Source organism: Adiantum capillus-veneris, chromosome 2 (assembly GCF_014529385.1).
Source record: "Adiantum capillus-veneris isolate H3 chromosome 2, ASM1452938v2, whole genome shotgun sequence".
Lineage (NCBI taxonomy): Eukaryota > Viridiplantae > Streptophyta > Polypodiopsida > Polypodiales > Pteridaceae > Adiantum > Adiantum capillus-veneris.
The window spans coordinates 77,195,536-77,208,099 of record NC_140932.1 but is presented as its reverse complement, the minus strand read 5'-3'; the positions used below and the strand labels follow the sequence as shown (position 1 = coordinate 77,208,099).

The 12,564-nt window shown below is 43.5% G+C and overlaps 1 protein-coding gene and 1 pseudogene across 2 annotated transcripts in view; both read left to right on the top strand.

Moving 5' to 3' along the window:
• LOC147463024 (Phosphoglycerate mutase family protein) overlaps positions 1 to 12,564 on the top strand; it is a 105,650-nt gene that overhangs the window by 82,498 nt on the left and 10,588 nt on the right. The window lies entirely within an intron of this gene.
• Positions 8,529 to 10,843, top strand: LOC147463025 (uncharacterized; annotated as a pseudogene).

The following is a 12,564-nucleotide window of genomic DNA, read 5'->3' as shown; positions in this document are numbered from 1 at the left end:
GCGGTGGTGGTGGTGGAGGTGGGGACAAAGGCGGTGGCAAAGGCGGTTGCACTGGATCAAGGTCTGATGGTTGCACCATATTCTTGAAGACTCCCCTGATCGGAACAGACGGCTGAGAAGGTTGCCGGTTGGAAGCTCTTGTACTTTCCGATGCCGGAGGAGCAGCTAACACCTGGGGCATCCGAGGGGGCAACATGTAGTTCAAAAATTGTTGAAAACTTTGTAGCATCGGAAGATTCTGCTGAGGATGTTGGGAAAGAATGTCATGAAGCTCGTTGAGCAGAAACTACAAATATTCAGCTGATCCATGAATTTCATGTCTTGGGTTCTTTATGGCTTATGCCTTGTAAGACAGAGCGATGAAGACGGGAGCGCGCCCGATGCGCGATGAAGTAAGGGTGGGAGTGGCTGATAAGTCCCGGGTCATGACCCGAAGATAGTGGCTGATAAGTCCGAGGTCAGGGCCCGAAGATAGTGGTAGACCCGAAGATACTGCAAGTAAAAATCCAGTAGCCTTGTCTGCTCTTTTGTAGGACCGGTATGCTTTCAGAAAAGCACACGCCTGATGCTCTGATACCACTGTCACAAGACGGGCACCACGTGCCAATAGAAAAGAACAGACTGAACAAACTTTTAGCACTTCAATAACAACTAAACTGAGAGAGAGAGAGAGAGAGAGAGAGAGAGAGAGAGAGAGAGAGAGAGAGAGAGAGACGAAATGCGACACGGAGTGGCGGAATTCCACCCCAGAGAGTATTGGCCCAAAACCTTTGCGCCCCTCTCAGTATTTCTTTATATTGCATCAACACAATACAAGCCGGTACTCCAGACTCTGCACCTTCTCCTTGAAGCATGCCAGAGAATGAGCCCTAACCTCTTATTTAAAGGCCCTTGGCCTGAAAAGCAGTTACAGTGAAAAGCTTTAAACTCAAAAGCAATTGGTCCAAAAAGCGCCAAAATCTGCCAGCGCGATTTGTGGAAATCCGTACAATTGCCACGTCAGCACTGTCAGCGTGAAGCATGGAAATCCGTACAGTTCTACCATGTCAGCACAATCAACGGAAAATCTCGGCTGTGTGTTGGTGGGTCATGCTTTATTTTAATCCTCGTCTCTTGGGCCCCCTTAGACGGGGTCCCATAAGTTGGTAGGACTTCTTCTTTTGTTATTGCTTGTTCTTCTTAGGGTTTAGGCCCCTCTGCAGTGATATGAAGGTTGGCTCTGCTCTTCACTGACTTGACACTTCAGCAATTTGTGACACACCCTGAAATCCTGGTTGGACACCCATGTTCGTATACATAGGGTTATCCATATCTGTTTGCATTGTCCTGAACACATTCCTTGGCATATAAACTATGGAAGGTCCAGCCATAGCTTGAAACACTGAACCACTTCCAAAATAACGAGGATAAGTAATAGGTAATGGAAGGGCTTGACGCATAGCCTGTTGATTACTCCCTTGACCATTCAGAAACGTTCCCTGGCCATCTAAAGCAAGTTGCTTTGGATCATTGGACACCGCTGGTTGCTCAACCACATGGGCTTTCCCTCGAGCATCATGAGTCCTCTGCGCATTCGAAATCTCTTTTTCTTGCAATGGCTTAGTCATGTCCTATGTAGGAGGCTGAAGACCCCGTGTCGGAGCCTGTAAGAACTCCTGCATTCTTGGGTTGCTAGCCAACTGCTGAAACATGTCCATGCAGCAACGCAATTGAGCTCTAAACAACCTGTCCTTGAAGAGTTGAAGGAACTTTCTCTGTGCCATGTGAGGAAGATCCCTCTTCACGTACTTGGTCTCTCTTCTCGGCCATACCGACAAGCTCTGTGTTGCTTTCACCCACAACAATCCACGTTGCATTGTTTGAAGAAAAATTGACTATCCCGTCGATGGAACCATATAACCGGCCTGTACAACGTGGAGGGCGGTACTATTTCAATTATCTATTAACTTTACACAGAGCACTGTGAAGAAAAGAGAACACAATTGCGTCCAGTGACTAGAAATTAGAATGTCACTGCGACATGAGATCGACACCGTGTAGGCCCCAAAAGTTGGCGCCCCTTTCGGCATTTCTTTATTCAATTAACAGTTGTGACGATCTGTATACTTAGATCAAACTCTCACAAAGCTGTCCAAACCTGGCGAGGGCTGAAAACGCAGGTTTCTGACCTGATTTCGGCAGCACAATGGCGCAAAAACCCATGTAGGTCAAAACACCTGTCTAGGACGGATTCCCTCGCAATTTGGGAGCTTTCTTGTGAGCTGTAACAGAATTTCAGCGTGCTGTAATTCTCTGTTTTTCTGCTGTCGTGTACCCAAAGCCCTGTATACGCATCCCAAGGCTCTCACGGAGCTCCCCTGGTATTCCCTTGCAGTTTAGGTGCTAAACCCTAAACCTGCAGAAAAACACAGCAGGCTGTAATTCTTTGTTTCGGATCGTTTTTAGCGGAGCGAACACGCCTATTCGTGTCCCAAGGGCTCCCGCATGCAATGGGACAGTTCCCATGTGAATTGGACGAGTTTTCACGCGAGAAACTCTCCATACTCGCAATCTTCCGCGGTGGAACTGTGCGACCTGTGGGGATTAGCAGTTAGCTAATCCGGTTCCTGTTCAGAAGGCTCTTGCCTTGGCAGACGCGCATAAACCCCCAAAACTGTACATATTCATCTGAGTAGCCCAACTAGTGGGGCATTACCATATGTGCCAAATGGGGGAGAGAGATGCATGAGAGAAAATCATCACGCTACATGAGACAGAGGAGAAGGCAAGCTTTCCATTAAAGCTATCAACCTGCACCCACTACTCACACACACATTGTAAGTCACTTAATGAACAAAAATCAGCCCCAGCCTCAAAATGGGCGCCCTCTCTTGCTGAGGTGTCCTGCAAATGGCTCTCCTTCTGCCAAGTGTCTAGTTTGCCCCTTTGAGTCAATTCCCTAGTTCCCACTCACTTATAAAAGTTGTGACTCTCCGAGTGGCCGAGACTTCATTTGGCGCGCACAAGCTTCTATACTCATCAGAATTTAGTGCTAACTGGCCCGACTAGTCCCAAACCGACCGACTTAGATTCCCGATGTGAGAAACCTGTTCGGCCGCAGCCGTTTCACATTGGCCATGCAAGTCCACTTGCACCTTTTCAAGGGTTCTGTGGAAAACAAGTAAAAGTAAAAATATTAGTACATATTTAGAGAAGGCAACAGGAAAAATACACCTCCTGGTGACACTCTCCATCATCCCTTCTCATGTATGTGGGATACCTATTGCTATCAAGCGTCATGGAAAAACACAACTTTTGAGGATACTTGAACCTACACTTGCCTTCTCTCATACATGGATATTGGGGATACTTAGTAGCACAGGGAGAGCGACCAATTATCTCATATAGCTCAGGGAAGGATTGCTTATCAGGAAGTTCTGCACAAACCAACCTATCATAGTCATCTAATTCCACAGGCTTAACTGTGCTTGCAAGAATCAACAAAATATGTGCATGGGGTAGGCCTCTCTTCTGAAACTTGATTACGGACAAGTGACCTACTACATCTCCAAACACTGACCTTTGAATCAGTAGAGACATCATATCCTTAAACTTTTGGTAGAATACTCTACTCACCAAATTTGGAGGATCTGAAGTATCTTGTCCGGGCAATAACGCATCTTGTATCTTTCCCCAGCGTGGATTACAAGTGAATGTTATGAATAAATCAGGTTTTCCTTTTTTTTGCACTAAAGCCATAGAGTCCTGATACAAATGATGCATATATCTTAGCCCTCCTATGAATGAAGATGGTAAGATTATCCGTCGGCCGGCGGTTTGCCTACCAATGACTCCCTCGACTCCATGTTCCAACCATATCCACCAAACTTGCATATGATTCAACCCGAAGTGTGACTTGGTGATTTCTCACCCACAATAACCTAGACTCTTCCATTGAGCTATATGCATCCACAATGTATTGTTGAAGGAGTCTACTCCCTCGTAGGAGGCACTGTATACTGTCATCCCTTACTTGAAGCCGATAAGCATGATAATCCCCTTGGAAATAGGAGTACATACAACAACAATGACATATATGCTCTGTGTGTGTTAGAGATTCTTTTTAATCCTTCGTGTACTGAGTTGATTAAAATGTCACGATGGTCGACGGTCATTTCGTCCCCATGACCGGACATAATAGCTACAATCTCTCTACCATGTGGTGCTACATACTGCCAACTACTCGCTCGGTTTTCTTTAATCAGCATAGAGATATTAGAAGCTTGTGGGGTTTGCATCATTCACCGACAAAATGAAAGGCTTGGACATACGGATTGTAACGATGCATCATATTTTGCAGAATATGCAAGGTGCACTCATTTAGATCTTTTACATGGCGTAATCTATTTTGCAGCTTGTGCTCTGTGTCATAGAAGTATAGTTGTGCAAAGCGTGGTGTTATGTTAGCTTCTTGATTGGGCATCAAGGGACCAATGCTATGATATGTTTGACCATGTACTCTAAATGTGTAAACTCCTCTACCTCTCATAAACCTATCATCTATATGTGCACCCAAAGATGCAAAAGCCAATACACTATTATATGCACATATGTTTTGCAAAAATTCTTTACTTGCTAATGTCCTGTCATGCATGAGATGCACCAAGTCATTTGGTGGAGGCAATAATGGAAGCAACTTCACTTCACCATCTCCACAACAGTACTTTCCAACAAAAGTTTGAAATGTTTTCCCTTCACTTTTCCAGCACATTGCTTGGCATTTGTTGCAGGCATAGACAAGTCCACCAAGATTGTGTAGCAAGCACTTGCCATATTGGAGAGGCAACAAAGAGGAGACAGTATTGGCCCCTTGGTTAGGATACACATAGCATATGGACAAATACCCCTTTTCAACCTTGTTATAGTTCCCTTCATTATATGCAGCATATGTCAAATGTACAAATGTATCTACCACCACATCATCCTCGTCGTGATCATTCACCATTACAATTTGCTCATCAATATCACCAATTTCAGTTCCCATGCATTCTTAAGTAACATGATCATTTCCATGTTCCAAAATACAGGGAGTATCCAAACTATCACGGTTAAGTTGGTGTATAGTAGGAAGCATTGGTCGGTCACTTTGCAAAGTGTTTTGAATTTCTTGTGAAGGCATTCTCTCGTCTAGCCCTACGTGTCTCATCAAACATTCGCACATGTTTTGCACGTCTAGGCGATAATATTCGTGGTCCAAACACCATGTCTGCACAAGTAAAAAGGAACCTATGCACATGTCATTCTTTAAAGCTTGAATATTTGCATAATAAAATGGAAATACACATGTCGAGAATAAGAAAAACCAAACATAGCAATTTATTTACTTAAATCCATATCAATACAATGAAATCCCATACACAATAGTTTATCGAATGAGAAAGATCTCAATTACATACAAGACGTATGCCTTAAAAGCTTCTAAGAGCAACCTAAGAGGTACATGTTTTCTCAAAATTACTCTTGATTATGGCATTCAATTTATCTCACCTACACCTGTGCTATATCTATTCGCTACAGCACTTAGCTTATTTGTAGTACTTCTCATTTGAGGAACAATGTTGTCCAATACATTCACATGATCTTCATTTGTTTTATATAAAGATTCTCAAGACGTTTTAGAATTTGGTCTTGGTCTTCTACACGCGAATTATCTGTGCTTGCAGGTGGTTATGGTTTCTCGTTGTGTTGCTCTTTATCTGACTTATCTCTTCACGGACCTTCCACAAACATCCGCCTTCGACTTCCATGGAGCCTATCAAGTCAGCAATAGTGTCCATAGAAGCATCATGCTTATCTCCAAATCTACTATAAGAGTATTTCCTGTAAGGACTTAATAATGCGTTTACTTGGAGCCATGAAGGGAAGAATTTTTCCACGACGCTTAGTAGCGTGTCTACGTGTGATTGTTACATGATTCATAGAAGTTCCTACAATGGTAGTCGTTATCTTGGTTGGCTTCACTATTCAAGATGAGCTTGATGGATGTTTGTTGCAATGCTTTTCCACCGTACATGTAGTAAGCGTTGAAGGAAGCTTCCTGGAAAGTCCCTTTGCCACTTGAACGCTTTCAGGTGTTATTGCACTTTCCAACATTGGTAGCACAAGAGATGGGCTACTATCTAAGTTGAAGTTGACTGATTGGTCATTGCCAATAACCAAAGATGTGCTATTGTTAATCTCCATTATCTCTTGCAAGATGACAAAATTTACAAATTGGTTATTAGGATCTTAGAGAGAGAGAGAGAGAGAGAGAGAGAGAGAGAGAGAGAGAGAGTTTCACTTAAGGATAGACAGGGAGATAATAGAAGACATATGAGAGCAAGAAAAAAATGTGCACTGATTTCTTATACTCAAGAGAGTTAAGAAAGTGTATAAACCCACCACAAATTTGAAGCACTTCACATACACACATTAAGGGAGGGACAAAAATAAAGAGAGAGAGAGAGAGGGGGGGGGGGGGGGGGGGCGAGGGATGGATAGAGCTATATGAAGCATTTTACTATGTTTTTTGGTATGGCAACATATACAATGCAAAGTACTTGCAAGCACCATTGAAAATCATGACTGCTATCTATCCAGGCTAAAAGTGCTATACTATTGCTCCTTGAAACACTAATTTAAAGGCATCGCTACCCATTTATGCTAACAATGCCCCAAAGCATATTTATACCCGACATAGATATCTTCAGGTAACTCCTTTGCCTTTTGAGGAAGAAAGACCCTCGTGCTCTTCTTAGGAAGTTTCGGATGTTTTGGAAAATCACATTTTGCTATCACTCTACGGCACTTATGGTGGGGGCATCGATTGTGTGCAACTGCAAGCTTTCCATTGGTCAATTGATCTTTCTCAAGGTCTTCAATTACGCTCATATATGTGGCAATTTTTGTAGACATATCCCAATAGAAACACATTCTTAGTTATGGCACAACCACTTGAAAAACAATATCTCTTTCAAAAAATCATGAAGAGAGAGAGAGAGAGAGAGAGAGAGAGAGAGAGAGAGAGAGAGAGAGAGAGAGCACAATGTCACACATTCTCGATAGCACATACCATCATCCATTGCCGACCTTACAACTTTGAAAATAAATTCTAGAAGCAAACTACATTGGATGATACAACCAAGTCAAATAATTCAGTATGTATATATATATATATATATGTGTGTGTGTGTGTGTGTGTGTATGCATATATATATATATATATATATATATATATATATATATATATATATATATATATATATATATAGAGAGAGAGAGAGAGAGAGAGAGAGAGAGAGAGAGAGAGAGAGAGATTTTCATTAAGGGGTTGAGTAAATATGAACCATTTGGAACTTTAAGATGACAAACTTAGATGAATTTGATATAGCTTTAAAAAGATTGACTTATCCTCCTAGCCGGTCTCATGGAGTGAAGCAAACTCTTCACAAAAAGTACAAATTCGCAAAACCGTCCAAGATAAAGCATATACATCCACACCTTGTGTAGACATCTTCATCATCGGCTCCCATTAGCTCTAGAGCCAGCCATGGTCTCAAACATAGTTTTTTCTAACGTCAACCATGCGGCATACGTGGGCGGGTATGGAAGCCCGCCACAAGCCCGGTTCAGACCCCCTGAAGATTCCATATGTGGGATACCATACGGCACCCTAGAAAACACTAGAGAGTAGCACAAAAACCACAGAATGCAAGTTTAAAACACTAGAGACTGAGAGAGCATTGGAGCAACACAAAAGTTAAAACCACAAAATACATTAAAACTTTAAAGTTTAAACATCATAGACTTCGCCGTTCGAACTTCGGATGATAAGATCAGTAGAAATTAGAATTTAGAATCATACTAGAGAAAAGCAGGAGTCTGGAGATGACAAAATATGGAGCCTCCAAGGACCAAAACTTACAAGAGTCACAGAGTGTAGACTCTGAATGACAAAACATAAGTAGACACTGGACAGTAGACTACTAGATAGTAGAGTCTAGACTGTAGAACTGTCAAGCTACTAGATACCAAAACCAAAACATAAGTGGGGAGCGTCTACTAGATACCGAAACCAAAACATAAGTAGAGAACCGAGGCTAGAGCAAAACATGATGAGCTCTAACACTCATCGTAGGCCACATCCTCATCATCATCATCATCATCATCATCATCGTCATCATCATCCTCATCCTCATGGACCTCCTCGATGGAGCATGACGTTCCAATATCGCTAGGCATGGCAATCGGAAGAGGAGACTCCACAACATCCTCTGTACTCTGTGCAATAGCCTCCTGAATCTCGTGCAACTGAAGCAAACGCTCCTCATCCTTCTCCTTGTTAAGCATCTCCAAAGTGACCTCAATCCTCTCATAGCCGCGCTCTTTGATCTTGCACAAGAGCCTCAAGTTGGTGTGTATGTAGACAAGCTTCTCGGCATAGTTTTTTTCTCACGCGCATGGTTGGCCAACCATGCTTCCGGACGTGTGCGAGCCCGATTGGAGCATGATTGGGGATTCCATACGTTGGGCAGCGATTTAAAAAATTGGCCGGTTTCTGGGTGTTTTTGAACCGGATGGGCATTTCGCCCATGTGCGAAGCCTTTGCCCTATATTGCTAATACAATATACTAGGGAGCGTACAATTTTTGGGGATTCAGCATGCGTACGATTTTTAAAGCCCGCTGCCCAACTTAAAAGACCAGAGACCAGTCACCTGAGAGAAACTAGAGACCAGAGAACACAGAGCAGAGAAGTGACAGGTCCATACACTGCGTTGTGACTCGCACTCAAAGCTCACAGCTCTCGTGTGCTAAACAACTGTGACCGTTTGAATTCAGTAGAGAATCGAGATGGGCCGAGCCAAGCGTCCCGAGTGGCAATATGTGCAAAAGGTAAAGCCTCAGGCAAAAGGACAATGGACTTGCAAATGTATCTATTGTGGGCATGCTTGGGACGGGGGTCCTTATCGTATTCGGGCACATTTGTTGGCCATCACGGGTTGTGGTGTCGGCCCATGCGATAAAGTTCCTGAGGAAGTTAAAGTGGTTGTCAGAAGGTTGCATGCAGATGTATTGGGTGATGGACAGGACCCAAATGCATTTGTGGATACTTCGGTGGATGATTTGGGGGGTGATGCCTCTCAATCTCATGCAAGTGGATCGCATGCATCTGCAACTGGCACTTCAAAACCCATTGTGGGATCCTCCAAGCAAGAAGAGGAAGGTTGCACAAGTAGATTTGGCAAGTGCATTTGGCGTGCAGGCACGCAAGAAAGCAGATCAAGCCTTGCACAAGTTTTTTTATGCAGAGGATATTCCTGAATGGAAAGTGAGGAGTCCTTTCTTCTTGGATATGGTGAAAGCTATTGGGCAAGTGGGCCCGTCTTATGTGCCACCCTCCTATAATGCTTTGCGCACCACAGAGCTTAATGATGAGGTCAAATGCATTGGTCATGAGATCATGGGTGTGCGCGAGAAGTGGAAGAAGCATGGATGCACAATTGTATGTGATGGATGGTCTGACACTAGACGCAGGCCTATCATCAATTTTCTTGCATGCTCTATACATGGCTCTGTGTTCTTGAAATCAGTGGATACTTCTGGGGAGACAAAGACGTCAGAGTTCATTTTCAAGCAGCTTAAGGAGGTGATTCTTGGGATTGGACCCTCTAATGTTGTGCAAGTATGCATGGATAATGCAACTAATTGTGTTGGGGCTGGGAAAATGGTTGAAGCGGAGTGGAAACATATTTTTTTCACCAGATGTGCATGCCATTGCTTAGACTTGTTGTTTGAGGACATTGGGAAGCTCCCTTGGATTGCAAAGATCCTTGAGGATGGCACAAAGGTGGTTACATTTCTCTCGAGGAAGTCCACTGTCTTGGCATTGTTTCGGACACTAAGCAAGAAAGATTTGGTGAAGCCCGCTGCCACTCGTTTTGCCTACTACTACATCATGCTTGCTAGTCTCGTGGATGACAGATGTATGCAAGGTGTGCGCAGGCTTATGATTGATCCAAAATTTGTGAGGATGAAGACCTCCAAAACTGTAAAGGCCACAGTGGTCTCTGACATTGTATTTAATGCATCCTTTTGGCAAGAGGCCAAGTTGATTTTGAAGATTTGTGCCCCCATCTTAAAAGATCCTTCGTTTGGTTGATAGGGAAGGAGCCACCATGGGGCTTGTGTATGAGCTTACAGATTGCATGGTTGAGCAAGTTCAAAACATGCAAGGTGTTGATGCGGCAAGGATGCAAGAGATCAAGGACTTGTGTGTTGACAGATGGAATATGATGCACACACCGTTGCATGCTGTGGGATACTTGTTACACCCTGTTTGGCAGGGAAGAGGACAGTACAATGATAGTGAGGTTCATGATGGGTGGATGACATTCTTGAACAAGTACACCAAGGGAGATTTAACCATGCAAGGTACCCTCATTGATGAGTTGGACACTTTTATCAATGAAGGAAAGACATTTGCTCATCCTATTGCGAAGGATCCAAAGAGAATGCAAGAGGGTGTGAAATGGTGGGAGACTTTTGGGGCTTGCACGCCCACATTGCAGACTCTTGCACTTGGGGTGCTTTCTCAAGGGACATGTGCCTCTCCTTGTGAAAGAAATTGGAGCACCTTCTCTCTCATTCACACTAAGAGAAGAAATCGGCTACTCCTTGCTCATACCGAGAAGCTTGTCTACATACACACCAACTTGAGGCTCTTGTGCAAGATCAAAGAGCACGGCTATGAGAGGATTGAGGTCACTTTGGAGATGCCAAGTGGCTTAAATTCAAGCGACTTTATTTTCTCTTGGCTCACTTAGGAGTATGAGCGCGATGTGATCACGGCCTGGAATCATCTTCGGATGACTAAGGGAGACACTTTGCATTCTGTGAAAGGTTTTCGGATGTTTTTTTACCTACCTCTTTCTTCAAAAAGATCAGTTTTAAGTAGCAAATTGAGCAGTTTTGCTGTGGACTCCCTTAGGAGATTCGAGAAAACTGTTTACTACAAAAATCAGAGTCCATCCAGCAACTGTTGGGACATGCTAAGCAAGAGTTTTCTATGCATTCGGGTAACCTGACTCACCCCACAGACCAACTGTTGACGCCGAGGACCAGACACAATTCGAACAATGACAATAGAAGAACAAAGAAGTTTCAAAAGAAGAAAGATATTCTTCCCCGTTTGACTGAGGTTCAAAAATGGGAGTATCTAAAAGAAGTAAAGTGTTTCGACTGTGGTGAACAAGGGCATATTGTTGCACGATGCCCCAACAAGGCACACAGGGCACCATTAGAAGATAGGTCAGAGAGTTCCAAAGCAGCCGAAGAACGTGGTAGAAAAGGAAAGATGAAAGCAGGAGTGGTACTAGATTGTGTGGGGACCGACCTAGGCCAGATGGATGAAAGCACAGAACTTTGCCTCGCATGGGGCGAAGTATGAGATCAAGAAGCCTTGATCTTCTTTGACGGAGGAGCCAAGGCCAACTTCATTTCACCCAAATTGGCGGCCGGACTTGGAATTATGCCCGACAGAATGGGACCATAGGCATAAGCTCTTTTAGCGGCACCCGGACGGGATGTTGCCATTACACTTGTCATTGGCAAACTTCGTTTGCATTGTTAGGGCACGAGGACTTTTACATCATGCTTTTGGAAGGGTGTGACATCCTCCTAGAAGTCTCTTGGTTCCACAAGAACAGTACAGTGGTCGACTATAGGGCCACGAAAGCGACTTTGAAGAATGAGAAGGGCAAAGAAATTGTACTTGATGTAAAATTGAAGGGCGAGCCCGTCCCACTCGTATCGGCTTCGGCCATTTCCAAATTAAGGAAACGCAGTCTTTTTGTTTACTCGATCTTCTTGAAAGAACTGAATTATGAACAACGAGCAAATATGTCAGAATTAGAAAAGGAACGACAAGAATTTTTGCACACACAAACTGATTGTTTCTTTGAAGGCCTACCAAGTGAGTTACCTCCACCTTGTCCTGAGGACCATACGATTGATTCGATTCCCGGAGGCACACCACCGAACGGCCACCTTATTAAGCTAGCTGAGCTCAAAATGAAGAAATAATAAATCAAGTAAGAGAACTTCTAGAAAAGGGTCTCATCCAACCTAGCACTTCACCTTTCTGCTCTCCGGTATTGCTAGTATTAAAGAAAGACAGATTGGAGGATGTGCATTGACTATATATCTCTCAATAAAATCACCATCAAGAGCACATTCTGTATTCCAAGGATCGATGATATTCTCGACAAAATACAAGGATCCTCTTGTTTTAGCAGAATTGATTTGAAGAGTGGCTATCATCAGATTCCGAATTGCTCCGGGGGATGTCTACAAGACAACTTTCCGGACAACCTTCGTTTGTACGAATATTTGGTTATGCCTTTTGGACTTACGAGTGCTCCAACAACTTTCAACCGAATGATGGATAGGATTTTAGAGAGTATTGATCTTTTGTGGGCACTTTCTTTGACAACATTATAGTTTCCTCCAAGAACGAAGGAGAGCACAAACATCATCTGCTCTACAG